The following is a 14,988-nucleotide window of genomic DNA, read 5'->3' as shown; positions in this document are numbered from 1 at the left end:
ATTAAACGGAATTTTTTTGTGATCTAATGGAAATGGAACAAAATTTATTGAATCTCATTAACATGTTCTTAAAAATAGCATAAATTTACTACTATTTGCCACAAGGGACTTCCAAAAATTTAGATTTGGGAATAAGAAAACTAATCTAAGTAGCTCAATGATTACTATGAATTTCCAAAGCTGTTTCAAGGATGAAATGATGCTTTTGATCCTGAAAAATAACTTACTTCAACCATTTAACCCAATCCTACAACAAGAAATCATTAATACTAAATGCAGAAATAGAAGAAAACAAGAACAAGAGATGCATGTGAATAAGAAGTGAAAGGAAGAAAAGTAAATGATACAAAAGGGCTCTGAGGCTCCTAGGATGGCCAATCCCAAGGAAACTCAAAGTCATATGAATGAGACCAATATTTAGAAGTTGAACATGGCACCAATCTTCATTATTTCCATCAATACAATTACATCCCTCCAAGAAATGATAGTGGAGCTACAAAAATATGAGTTCTCTCCACAAGAAGACTAAAAAAAATAAACCCCTAGAGGAAAATTCGACTTGGTACTTATACAAAATGATTATGAAGAATTCCCCATAAAAGGAGGAATATTTCCCCTCCAAAATCCCCCAATTATGGGTCTAGTTCCCAACACTAGGAATTTGCGTTAAATCACAGCGAACACATCCCTAGATTTTCTCAATCATTGGAGCTCCACAATTTGTACAGTAATTTCGGAATATCTTGTTGATTTATTATTCAATATTGATCCTCTTGTAGCAGGGAGAAAGTCACTAAATTATCTCCTCTTCCATATCTACATAATCTCCCCAATATTCTCACAATATTCCACAAAAATAAATAATATTAGGCACAAATATGGAATTATCCATAAACCTTCCTAATCAACATATTAAATTTAAAAATACATTATCTAATGCAAAAAGAGACATTTAATGTGTTGAGGGATGATCATATGGACCTTAATTTATGTCTAATTTGAAGGCCCATCATACCCCCCTACTAAAAGTGTTGCTCATCCTTTGAGTAACTTAATGAACTCATTGTGCCTCATTCATGGCCCTGGTGGCCTCTTTGATTTTTTCTATAGTTGTTCAACACTTTACTGTAGCAACTTTCTGCCTCCTTGTACCAAAATTTTTCCTTCCTGTAGTAGGGCATATTCTTCTTTTAGTTTCTCAGTCATGGATCCCTTTGTGCTTGGTTTCTTCTGAGAGGCTTGGGGCTCCTTTATTTTGGATTGGGGGGAGGTTATCTCTTCAATTTGCTTCTTATTCTCCATTTTTCCTTTGTTCTATTTTTTTAGGAACTTTATCTTATGTTTTAACATTTTTTTTCTTTTCCACTCTCTTCTTCTTTTTCAGATCCATCTTTGTTTGTTTCTTTAAGTCCATAAAATATTCTCTATACTTGTCAACAACATTTGTCCATGTATTCTAAAGGTTTGCACAAGGGAACCCTACTACCAATTGTCAATTTCATAGCACGAATCATTTCAGCTTATGGCAAGAGGAGGAGTGCTTCCTGTTGATGAGTGAGGTGAAGAATGGTATGCCAATCTCAAAACAATTTTATTCTCCCATCATAATGCTCATGCTCATAAGAAAACTCCACACTTCAAATTTTTATGACTCTGCTACCAAATGTTTAGTGGAGGAATTTTGCAAAAAATTACATTTTTTTTTTGTAAGAGGTGATAGATCAAGTACTTACCCCTTTCTTGTAGACTCTTTCAAAGTTCCAGGGTTTTTTGTCTAACGATTCTTAAGATGGGGCCCATTTTTATCTCTCGGGAAAATCCTGTAGTAGACAGACTGTCTCCTGTAGCAGCCCTGTTTTTCCTGTAGTATCTCCATTTTCTCCTATAGTCATTAGAGGAATTTTGAGGTCTAAAATGGGCCTCCTAAGAAAATGTACAACCATAATAAACTTTCCAAGAATCAATAGGATTCAAGATGATTATGCCAATGATGGGGGATGATTCACCATTTTTGGAGTAAAAAAGTAAAAAGATTAAAAAAAATAAAATAATAAAACTACTTTTTCAACTCGTATTTTCAACTTATCTCCCTAATGTTTTACTCAAATTTCAAGTAGGTGTACTCGTTGGATGAAAAATTCAATTCCTCATCCAAAGAGTACCGATGTTTCATACTTTCGATGAACCTTACTACATGAAAAATGAGAAATACATGAAAACGAGTGATTGCAATCATGTTTTTAATGTATTTCTCATTTTTCATGTTGCAAGGCGCATCAAAAGTATGCAACATGGGTACTCCTTCGATGAGGAATGAAATTCTACATCCAAAAAGTGTTCCCACCTGAAATTTGAGTAAACCCATAGGGAGATAAGTTGAAAATACGAGTTGAAAAGGTAATTTTTTCTTTTTCCATCTAATATTTGATGATGTAATCTAATATTATTTTATTATTTCCACTATTATTTTATGATTTTGTTAGGAGGCCCATTTTAGAGCTCAAAATTCCCCTAATGAAAGGAGTTTGTGCTTTGAGATTCTTAGTTATGGTTGGTCTATTGGTAGGCCTCCTCACAGGTGTCAAAAATTGCTTCTGTTCCATTAAATCCTACATCCATTTCTCCTAGTGCTCCTTCTCAATACTTTCTATTTTTTCTGTTTCTGTGTATTTCTTCTATGCCCATCATGGTATTTGACTATTGTTGTTGCTATGTTTGCAGGTTCTTTATTGCCACCCAAGGTGCTACTGCTGTTGGTGGAGAGCCTGCTTGGAGTGGTAGAGTGCCTCATGAGCTAGTATCACCTCCTCTACTTGATGGGAAAGGGAAAAAAATAGGATTATGGCTTGATGTAATGGTTTCACATGTTTCTATAGGAGGAGGTTTTCTTCCTGTAGCAATCCTTCCTTCTCTTTCAGGGTCTTCTCACTGTATGACAGTGATGAGAAATGTTGTAGAGGGTTTGGAGGATGATGATAGGGTTAAAAGGGAGTAGTGTAGGTTTGTTATAATGGAGAGGATGTGCTATGTGTGTTCTTTCAAGAAATTTTCAGCGTGAGCTAGAGTGTAGGTTTTGTTCTTGAAAAATATTATTTTTTTCTTATGAAATGGGATGGATGAATGATGGATAGATAATGGATGGAGGGATTGAAGTGCTTTAGTGACTTGGCCTTTGCACAAATTTCCTCTTTAATTGTTGTCATCATTCCTCATAATCATCACCCTTCCTAATTTGGCTTTTCCACATTGCATGAGTGAGGGAGTTAGTTGCAATTAACTAGTTGAGGGTGGTTGAGATTGATAACCCATCCTTAGCTTATAAAACCTCACCTCTCATGAATTGTCAACAAACTTCTAAATATAATATGCTCAAGAGAAGAGGTCAAGAATATTGCATACTTCTACCTACCTGATGGTTGTTGGAGAGGCATGCATATTGTTGCTGACTTGATGATCGATCCATGGTCCTCTAGAGGTGATAATATCCTTTGTTTTCTTCAGCACAGGTCTTCATAGCTTGATGATTCTTTGACTAATAAGGTTGTTGTGTGCAAGTTTTTTTTGAGTGCCCAATCTGTTGCTGGTGGAGTTGATGGATGTCAACCCATATTCTAAACCTCCGTCTTTCAGTTACCGTGAGAAAGCTATCTTAGTCAAATTTGAACTTCTTAGAGGGTTAGGCTTGGCCATGTGTGATGCTCACCTTCCCCACACTTTTCAAAACTATCATACACCCTTCTAGCACTTCATCTCACCATTATTTTTCCTTCAAAACCCCTCAGCCAACTTATTGTAGCATACCTGTTTTTCCCATATCTCCCAAATGGTATACTGGATTGACCTAAAGTTTTATGAGCATATTTCCATCATCCTTGTGCACCTCCCCATAAAAATATATTGGCCAATGGATGCATGAATCTCGAGAAAAGCTAAAAATGGTTGTAGGTGATGGAGGTCGATTTTCAAAAAAATCTGCACTGGAATTTTTTGAATTTTTTTGAGCATGTTACCATCGTCCATATGAATCTCCCCATGAAACAACTTTTCAAATGGATGTATGGATATTGAGAAAATTTAAAAACTGCTTTAGGTGATGGAGGTCAATTTCTCGCAAAATGTGCATTGGAATTTGCTGAAATTGCTTGGGCATATTACTATCATCCATATATATCTCCCCTTGAAATAGCTTGGAAAATGGATGCAAAATTTTCAAGAAATGAAAAAATAATTTCCCGCCCTATCTATTTTTGTTTCCTGTAGCAAAATAGAGTCTTCTTGTAGCAAGTTAGGTGATGAGCCCCAAAAATGGGTAATTATATGGGCTCATTTAGCCTCCTAATTCTACTTAATCCACCATTCTCATTAGTTTATTGCATGTTTTTTATTATATTTATGCTAATAGAGTGAATTGGGTTAGTCATTATGCCAAAAAGTCTAATGTGTTCTTTCTGCAGATTTTTGGTCAATTTTAAGACAAAATCAAAGGTTTTAATGAGCACTTGGCAGCCAAATTCATGGAAGAACAAGGGAGAGGATTTGTAGGAAGGTGTCCCCTTCATTTATGAGCCCTTACCTCGAGTTATCCACCAGCAGCTCGGAGTTAAAGGGCCACCACATCGATGATCACAAGGGCAGCCGAGCAGGGCTAGTGAAGCTGTTGTTAACTGCAAGTTTTGGCAGCCAAGTTCGTAAAGTTTAGGAGGACTGTTGGGTTCCTTAATTTGTGTAAATAAGAAGGCTTAGGGCTCCATTTTTGTTAGGCAGATTCTAGTTATATTTTAGTTAGTAAGTTAGCTTTGCATTTCAACACATTTTCAAGCTTTTTCTTGTAGACAGTTTTTGGGATGTAACTATTATTTTTTGATCAATAAAGATGAATCCAGGTTTGCACGAGCTCTAATCTTTCTTAGGAGGTTGTATCTCTTGGGATTGGGCCCAAATTAAGTGCCAATACCTCCTGTGTCTACTTTTATGTGTCTTTGCTACATTCATAAAATAATTTATGTTATTTAGGTTAAAATCTTGCTTTGTTACTTAGGTTGTTTTTTATGATTAAAATAACTTTTCATGCTTAAGGTTTATTTGACAGTTTGGTAATAGAAAAAATCTGCAAAAAGGCCATCAAGCAATCCTTGATCTCACCTCTCCCTCCTTGGGACCATGAGCTGAGACCAAGGCATACTTGCTGCCACAAAAACACTGTTTTTGCCTCTTCATGCTATTGCTAGTGTTAGATTTTTAGTTAGGGAAATTGATACTAGTTGTACTTGCATGTTTAGTATCTATTCTTGCTTAGTTTCCATAGATATCTTGCATGATTTTCTGCCAATAAACTTCTACTCATCATGTTTATGGTTTTTAGGTTAAATTAGGTCAAAATAGTTAGATCTTTGGCTTTCCTAGTCTTTGTTGATCAGTTTTGGAAAATAGTGTGCAGAACACCTACAATACCTCCCTGCCTACCCTTCCTCCATCATCCAACCTGATCCAACCCGTAATCCAAGATTCCTTCCCTTCATTTGCCACATTTTCCCACTTTTCCCTAATTTCTACATTCTCGTGCAGCATTGCTCCCTCCATCCTTGACCAAATCCAACCACCTTAATCACTCCTTAGCTTCATTCAGCAAGTCCTATACCCCTTCACATCCTCATCCAACTTCCATTTCCACTTTCCCACCGTCTTTCCACCATCAACCCTCCAAAATCCTCTTTCAAATGTTCCTGTAGAACATCCTGTAGAATCCCTGCAAACTTCCTGTAGAAGATCACATGAGCAGTTTTTCGAGATTTGATTGCTGTGAAACTATCTGGAAGGGTGCTAGGGACCCCTTAGGCCCTCTTCTTACCTTCCCAACCTCCTGCAAGCGCCCACTCCATTTCCTTTCACCAATAAACCTCTGCACAATAAAAAACAGTTAAAGCACATGCATAATAATTCTGCAAGATTACTCAAAAATACAAAAAGATGTTTCTTCCATATTTTCCTTCAGAAGTAGCTTAGTCACATGCATTTTACCTTTCCAAGAGTCAATGGAATCCATTTCCGTAGCTTTCATCTCTTTTCTTACACCAGTAGGGTTAGTCGGTAAAACTAGGGTTTGCTAGGGTTTGCATTTCCTTTCAGCTTTCAGCTTCTTTTTGCAAGTAGATTAGCCTCTTTTGAGTTAGCTTTTGTCCATAGCGGTTAAAGGCTTCTTCTAAGAACTCATAGAAGTTGGTTTAAGCTCCTAGCGAACTTGTGCTAGCTGATCAAGTGACAGCCTGCAGTAAGAGCTAGTACTTGTCCATATAGCACCATCGCTTCCAAGTTTGTTACGAACTACCATGTTGATAAAAGTAAAGAAGGAAGCCCCAGCAGTTGTAGCATTATTGCTGCAATACTAGAGCCCACCATCTTTTTGGTGCCATTTCTGGGGAAGCGTCAGAGTATTAGTGATTGCTACTTTTCTTCTATTTTCTACTACAACCTTCTGCTAAGTAGTTTATTTCAGCAAGAGTAGAGTAGTTGTTTCATTTCCATTCTGCAATTTCATTTATGCAAAAGTAGATTAGAAAATTCCTGCTTTCATTTCATTTCAGCAAGCATAGATTAGCATTTCAATTCCTCAATTTCAATTTTGCAGGCGTAGATTAGCATTTCAATTTCGCAATTTCAATTCTGCAAGCGTAGATTAGCATTTCAATTCCACAATTTCAATTCTGCAAACGCAGATTAGCATTTCAATTCCGCAATTTCAATTTTGCAAGCATAGATTAGTATTTCAAATCTGCAAGCGTAGCTTAGCATTTCATTTCTGCAATTTCATTTCAGCAACATAGATTAGTCCTTCTCTGCTTTCATTTCAATTCTACATTTTCATTTCAGCAAGATAGATTTTAGTGAGTTGCAGTTTAATCTATTTTAGTTTTTGTAGCTATAAGAAGAAAAAAGAAAAAAAAATCAACCAAAAGGATTTCCTTTCATGCCTTGTAGGAGTAGAGATAATTTAGAAAAATTTTTGCAAAACACCCCCACTGCTTCCCACAGCCAACCTTCTCTCTTCTTCGATGGCTGTGATTAAGAAGAACCCCTAGGTGGATAGCAAGACATATTCTGAAGAACCTCTAGGGGAGAAGAAGAAGGAAACATTCCTCTGGAGCAAATGGCTGGAAACAGAAATGTTGGGAGCAATATCTTTTCTTCCAACTCATCCATTGGAGGTGAAATTGGAAATATGTTGAAAGATTGCAAGAGCGAGGTGAGGCAGTTTCTTTCCATGCAAATGGATACCTTGCGGATCCAAAGGAAGCAAGAGGAAGTCGAGAGGGCTTTGGCCATCTTTTTTCCTAGGTGTGCTAGAAAGCATCCTAGGAACGAATATCCATTGCACTCCATAGAAGTGTGTTTTTTCTGTGAAGGAGACCATCCTATGAATCAGTGCCCTTCCTTGCCCAGAATTAAAGCTGCATATCAGAGGGCCAAAGGAGCCACTGAACCACTCTATTATATGAGAAAATAGGAGGCCACATGGACCCAGACCTTACCAGTAGGGAATGCAAGGAACATCTCAGACCTATTACAACCCCTATCAAGCCACTTCCATGCCCTCTTGGGGTCCCCCTCCTCATTCTTCCTTGTCCACACCTCCTCCTTGGTCCTTCACATCTCCATATTATGCGAAACCTGCTGCTCATCCATTTCACCCCTATGCTTAGCCATAGCCTTAGTGGAATGCATCTCATCAGGGGTGGAGGCCCCAGTACAACTTTCCTCTCACTCTGCCTCCACCACCTGCTCAACTACAACCATCGCCTCCTGCTCCACCAAGGCAACCCCAAATGCCTGCTCAACCAAATCCAAACACAAATAATAGGTAGGCTCAGCAAGTATATAGTGGGAAACCACCTGCCCAACCACAACCCCATCCACATCCATCTCAAATATACACCCCCACTCAACTACCCATACCACCATTTCCAAACCCGCACATTGGAGTAGCTCAACCCAATTGCAAAGCTGAGGTACAACATGTCCAAAAAACTCCTCTTGAGCTCAATGATATTCACCATAGCTCAATAAGAGTGTTGCAAAAGAGATATTATATTGACAACATTGAAGGACCAAATCCAGCAAAATAAGATTAAAAAGAGGAGATCAAAGAACCATGGGCTGCACTTGATGAAGAGAAGACATCAGAATCAGAGATCGAGAGAGCTCCCTCATGGTTACCATCAAATCCTCCATGTATTCAAGAGAAAAATCAGCAAAAAGAGGAAGATGTGAAGGTCATGATAGAAGAAGATATGGAGAATGATCCATATCAGCAAAAGGACCAAGGATATTAGAGCTATATTGAGATATGGTTCCAGACGGTCACTAATTTGCAACAATACTCTCTTCCTCAACTATGTTTGATCCCTTCAAAGTCAAATCATTTGGTCTCTGAAATTTGAATACCTGTCAAAGCATGCATTTCAAGCCTCCACATCATTTTGTCTATCATCTCGATGTGCACATGGATCCATTGGAAGTATTCTTATACTTGAAAATGATTTTGTTTTTCAAGTAGGGTATGGTAGAAAAAGAAAAATGAAAAATGAAAATAAGAGGAAAATAAAAATCTAAGGTAAAAACCTCATTGGAGGCGCCTCAAAATGGCTAATTGATTGAAAACCTCCATGAGTCAGTCAATGGGTTGGAAAGAAGAGAAAACAAAAAGAGAATAAGATCCCTGGGTGAAAACCTCCCTTGGAGGCGCCTAGGGCAGGCAATTAGGGTGAAAACCTCCATGAGGTGCCCTGGTTGTTTTCAAACAAAGAGAAAAAGAAAGAAGAAAAGAGAAAAAGAAAAATAAACCTAATTTATGTTGAATAATTGCAGGTTGCAGGAAGGGCATTGTAGGTTAGGAGGATCGCACAAAACAAAGACAAAGGTTAGCACCAAGCTGCAAGCATCCCTCACAATCCATTCCTTCATGACCACTACCATTTCCCAAGATTTGGTCTCATTCGGACTGAGATTTCACCCTCTACAGGAAGTTCTATGTCTTCTACAGGAAGTTCTGTGTCTTCTACAGGAAGATCCTACAGAGCCTAGAAACAAGCCAAAATTGATCTCCGAAGAAGACCCGAAGGTTGGGAATCTATCCATGAGGCCTGTAAACATCCTTATTTCCATCCGTTGCCATATGTCACCTTTTTCCATCTCCGTACACCTCCATTGCATTCATTTCTTTTATGTACCTGCCCAGTCACACACAGAAATCCTGTTTTCTTCATACTACCAGCAAAAACTCCTTAATGAAAAATCAAGCAATAGTTTTTCACTCACCATACCTGTTACCCTCCATCTAGATTCCTCATCAGCTAAGACCCAAGTCTGCATTACAACCCATGCTCATTTTTTTCTTATTGTCCAAAAATTGCAAAATGCTCTGATACAAAAATACATAGAGCAGAAATTTGGCTTTTCCTTAACTTGAAAACCATGCATCCATTCAAGAAACTGTTTCATGGGAAATTGTATAGGGATGATGGAAACATGCCCAAGCAATTTCAGCCAATTCCAGTGCACGTTTTCCAAGAAATTAGCCTCCATCACCTTCAGCCATTTTTGCATTTTCTTCATATCCATGTATCCATTTCAAAACTTGTTTCATGGGGAGATGCATATGGGTGATAGTAGCCTGCCCAAGAAATTTCAGCCAATTCCAGTGCACGGTTTCTGAGAAATTGACCTCTGTCACCTTCAGCCATTTTCAGTTTTTCTCGAAATATGTTCATCCATTGGCCACAATTTTGCTGTGGGAGGTGCATAACGATGATAGAAACATGATCAGAAAGTTTCAGGTCAATTCGGTCTATCGTTTGGGAGCTATGGACAAAACAAGTCACTGTCTTGCAAAACATCCAGCATCAGTAGCATGAGGGTGCAAATCTGAACATTGAAATAGACTCCTGTAGCTTAGATCCAGCTAGAGGATAACTGCACAAGAAAAATAACCACATATCAACAACCAAACTAGCATGCATCCATAGAAACAAAGGCATGTAGCAGAAGGAAATGCCACAACACCGTCGCTTCCACGTTTGTTACAAACTACCGGGTTGATAAAAGTAAAGAAGGGAGCCCCAGGAGTTGCAGCATTATTGATGCAATACTAGAGCCCACCATCTCACAATAAACACATTCGACTTCCAGGTATGTGACTAAAACCGTTCCTCTGTTGCATGAATGTAATTTAAGAACTGCATGGACAGTGAGATGGTTGTGATTAAACAAGATCAGTGGCCAACTAACTGGCCACCCTCATTCAATTCAAACAATGCCTCGTCTAGTTCAAACAACGCTCAGTGGGTGAAAGTGGCATGTGTGCTCAGCCATCTTGAGAAGAAAACTGAAAATAGGTAGTGGTGGCTGTTTAAACTCCAACGTAATTGATGGAAGTGATTACGGGCAAGCAGCATATAGTTTCATAACAGCACTGCAGTCTGCATGGGGCCAACGTACATCTGGCCACCTCATCTCCTCACCACGAATCACGCCAGCAGTTAAAAGACATCTCAGTTAACACATTCACCACTTTCTGTTCACTGTGCCTTCACGACATTCTCTACTCGAGTACGCATCTACCACTTCCAAAGTAGCTAACCAGTCATCCTTCACTAGATTTCTACCTGTTTTTTTTGAAAATATCCTGCCTATCGGGCTCTACAAGAAGTGCAGTTTCATTCTATAGGAACACTGTCTACAAGAACATTTCTATAGGAAGGGCAGAGAGGAGTTCTGCAACCAGAAAATTTGAGATTTTTGTCAAAATTAGAGCTTGAAAAGAGGTAGGCTCAGGAAACTGCTCTGCCTATGATATATTTATATAAGGTGGAGGATTAAAAACACAGTATTGGGTCGAAAGAAAGGAAAGTGAAGCTTAAAATTCTGCTTGTGTTTTTTTCCTTCTCTGAGTTCTACACAATCTCTCCATTTTTCTGCTCTGCATCCAAAATCTTCCTTTTCCTTTATCACATTCTTCTAAAAAAGGGATAAAACCATAGAAGCCAACCTATGAAAAACCAAATTTGCGAGACTGTCCACTCTCTGAAGAAAAAACATTGTGTTATAAATATTCTCTGTTCTATCAAAAGTATCTATTTTTCTCAAAATCCGAGAAGCAAATTCAAGTTGGAAATAGTTTGAAGAAAAAATTGCAAATTGATGTTGTGAAAAAGAAGAACATGAGAAATTCTTGATTCAAGAAAGACAAACCTCAGCCATTTCTCTATTTTTGGTTTTGAAAGTTTGTTTCCTCCCTCCTCACATGAACATTTCCAACATTCACTACACATCATGATAGGGATATTTTTAGAAATATGGCAGGGGAAGATGAGGAGGAAATAGAAAAAGAGAAAAAGACAAAAATGGAGAAAGAAGAACTTGAAACAGAGGAGGAAATCAAAACAGAAGATGAGAAGGAAGACCTAGAACAAAAAAGAAAAAGACTAAAGCAGAGAAGGCAGAAACTAAACAAGATGAGAAGAAAACCAAAACAGAGCTTGAGGAAGCAAAGCTAACAGAGGCAGAGAAGACAAAAGAAGAGGAAAAAAAGGAAGAAGAGACACACCCTGAGATATCAGGGACACAAGCAGAAATAGGGGGCATAGAGATTTCTACAGGAAGTGAAGGAAAAGAATAGCAGAAAGAGAAATCCCTTGAAATGTTGGCAAGGGAAGTAGCAGTTGTGCTTGTTGCATTAAACATACCTACAAAACAAAAAGGAAAAATAAAAAGGCATGCCTCCATGTATTTCAACGCCAGGAAAAGCACAAGAATTCAAACAAGAAGAATAGGAGGAGCAGTGGAAGGACATGGACAAGAAGGCAGAATTTTATGGCACACATGAGTAGATCGCATCAGAATCTTGGGATGATAAGCATGTCACTAGAGCCATCAAGAATGAAGAGATAGATTAGTTTCTCAGAGGATGAGGAACACTTTCAGTAGGGGGGTGATGATGAGCCCCAGAAATGGGTAATTATATGGGCTCATTTAGCCTCCTAATTTGACTTAATCCACCATTCACATTAGTTTATTGCATGCTTTTTATTATATTTATGCTAATAGAGTGAATTGGGTTAGCCATTATGCCAAAAAGTCTAATGTGCGCTTTATGCATATTTTTGGTCAATTTTGAGACAAAATCAAAGGTTTTAATGAGCACTTGGCACCCAAATTTGTGGAAGAACAAGGGAGAGGATTTGTAGGAAGGTTTCCCCTTCATTTATGAGCCCTTACCTCGAATTCTCCACCAGCAGCTTGGAGTTCAAGGGCCACCACATCGATGATCACAAGGGCAGCTGACCAGGGCTAGTGAAGCTGCTCTTAACTGTAAGTTTTGGTAGCCGAGTTCCTAAAGTTTAGGAGGACTGCTGGGGTCCCCAATTTGTATAAATAAGAAGGCTTAGGGCCCCAGTTTGGTTAGGTAGATGGTAGGCAGATTTTAGCTATATTTTAGTTAGTAGGTTAGCTTTGCATTTCAGCACATTTTCGAGCTTTTTCTTGTAGACAGTTTTGGCATGTAACTATTATTTTGTGATCAATAAAGATGAATCTAGCTTTGAACCAACTATAATATTTCTTAGGGGGCTGTAGCTCTTGGGGTTGGGCCCAAATCAAGTGCCAATACCTCCTTTGTGTACTTTTATGTGTCTTTGCTGCATTCATAGGATAATTTCTGTTATTTAGGTCAAAATCTTGCTTTGTTACTTAGGTTGTTTTTTATGATTAAAATAACTTTTCATGCTTCAGGTTCATTTGAAAATTTGGTGACAGAAAAGATCTAAAAAAATGCCATCAAGAAATCCTTGATCTCACCTCTCCCTCCTTGGGACCATGAGCTGAGACCAAGGCATACTTGCTGCCACACAAACATTGTTTTTGCCTCTTCATGCTATTGCTAGTTTTACATTTTTAGTTAGGGAAGTTAATACTAGTTGTACTTTCATGTTTAGAATCTGTTCTTGCTTAGCTTCCATATATATCTTGCATGATTTTCTTCCAATAAACTCCTATTCATCATGTTTATGGTCTTTAGGTCAAATTAGGTCAAAATAGCTAGATCTTTGGTTTTCCTAGTCTTTGTTGATCAGTTTTGGAAAATAGTGTGCAGAGCACCTGTGAAACCTCCCTGCCTACCCTTCCTCCATCATCCAACCTGCTCCAACCCCTAATCCAAGATTCGTTCCCTTCATTTGCCACATTTTCCCACTTTTCCCTAATTTCTACATTCTCGTGTAGCATTGCTCCCTGCATCCTTGAACAAATCCAACCACCTTAATCACTCCTTAGCTTCATTCACCAGGTCCTAGACCCCTTCACATCCTCATCCAACCTCCATTTCCACTTTCCCACCTTTTTTCCACCATCAACCCTCCAAAATTCTCTTTCGGATCTTCCTGTAGAACATCCTGTAGAACCCTTGCAGAACCCTTGCAGACTTCCTATAGAAGATCACGTGAGCAGTTTTTGGAGATCTGATCACTGTGAAACTCTCTAGAAGGGTGCTAGGGACCCCTTAGGCCCTCTTCTTACCTTCCCAACCTCCTGCAAGCGCCCACTCCATTTCCTTTCATCAATCAACCTCTTCACAGTCAAAAACAGTTAAAGCACATGCATAATAATTCTGCAAGATTACTCAAAAATACAAAAATATGTTTTTTTCCATATTTTCCTTCAGAAGTAGCTTAGTGACATGCATTTTATCTTTCCAAGAGTGAGTGGCATCCATTTCAGCAGCTTTCATCTCTTTTCTTGCAACAGTAGTGTTAGTTGATAAAACTAGGGTTTGCTAGGGTTTGCATTTCCTTTCAGCTTTTAGCTTCTTTCTGCAAGTAGATTAACCTCTTTTGAGTTAGCTTTCATCCATAACAGTTAAAGGCTTCTTCTAAGAACTCATAGAAGTTGGCTTAATCTCCTAGTGAACTTGTGCCAACTGATCAAGTGACAGCCTGCAGTAAGCGCTAGTACTTGTGCATATAGCATCGTCGCTTCAAAGTTTGTTACGAACTACCAGGTTGATAAAAGTAAAGAAGGGAGACCCAGGAGTTGCAACATTATTGCTACAATACTGGAGCCCACCTTTAGGGCAGCATTAACATGTAGAGTCTTCCTATAGCATGCTAGTGGATGGTGGAAATAGATGAGGGTGATGGATTGGCATGGCCTTGGTCCTTCTAGAGCATCTGATCAAATGAGGAGAAATTCCAAGTTTGACTTCTTTTGACTAAGTTTTTGATCAACTTTTATTTTGGTGGATAACTTATTTTTGTTGCTTCCTAAGGTTGGAGAGAACCTACATTCATGAGAGAGAGATACATGCAGCAAATCTTTTTTTATTTTTTCCTTTTCTTCTTCTACGCCTACGAGCTGCCTCGATGAGGTTTTCAATTAGTAGGTCTGCATAGGCACCTCAAAGGAGGTTTTCACCTAGGATCTTTTCTTTTTCTCTTTCTTATTTTTTTTCCCAACCCATTGACTACCTCATGGAGGTTTTCAATCAATGAGCCAATCTCATGCGCCTCAAAGGAAGTTTTCACATGAGATTTTATTTTTTCCTCTTATTTTTCATTTTTTAATTTTTATTCCTGTCCTACTCTACTTGAAAAACAAAATCTCTTTCAAGTATAAGAATACTTCCAATGGATCCATGTGCACATCAAGATGATAGATAAACTGATGTGCAGGCTTGAAATGTATTCTTTGACATGTACCTGAATATGAGAGACCAACTTCTTTGACTAATATGAGATCAAGAATTGTTGAAGAAGAGTGTGTGGTTGCAACTTACTGATTTTTTGGAACCATATTTCAATATAGTTTTGATGCCCCAGGTCGAGTTGTTGATTTGGATCATCTTGGATATCTTTTTCCTCGATGAAATTTAGATCTTCTTCATTTTTCTAATTATTCTCTTAAACACATAGAGGATCTAATGGTAAACATGACGAAACTTTC

At 38.3% G+C, this 14,988-nt stretch overlaps 1 pseudogene; it reads left to right on the top strand.

Moving 5' to 3' along the window:
• The window catches only part of LOC149250059 (scarecrow-like protein 14), a 33,685-nt pseudogene extending 30,887 nt beyond the window's left edge, over nt 1-2,798 (top strand).
• Nucleotides 2,799-14,988: the final 12,190 nt, after the last annotated feature.

The sequence above is a fragment of the Pinus tabuliformis genome, chromosome 7 (assembly GCF_031772625.1).
Source record: "Pinus tabuliformis cultivar Carrire ecotype Pingquan chromosome 7, CPIR1, whole genome shotgun sequence".
In the NCBI taxonomy this organism is placed as follows: Eukaryota; Viridiplantae; Streptophyta; class Pinopsida; order Pinales; family Pinaceae; genus Pinus; species Pinus tabuliformis.
The sequence above is the reverse complement of the archived record's forward strand: the minus strand, read 5'-3'. Positions and strand labels throughout refer to the sequence as shown.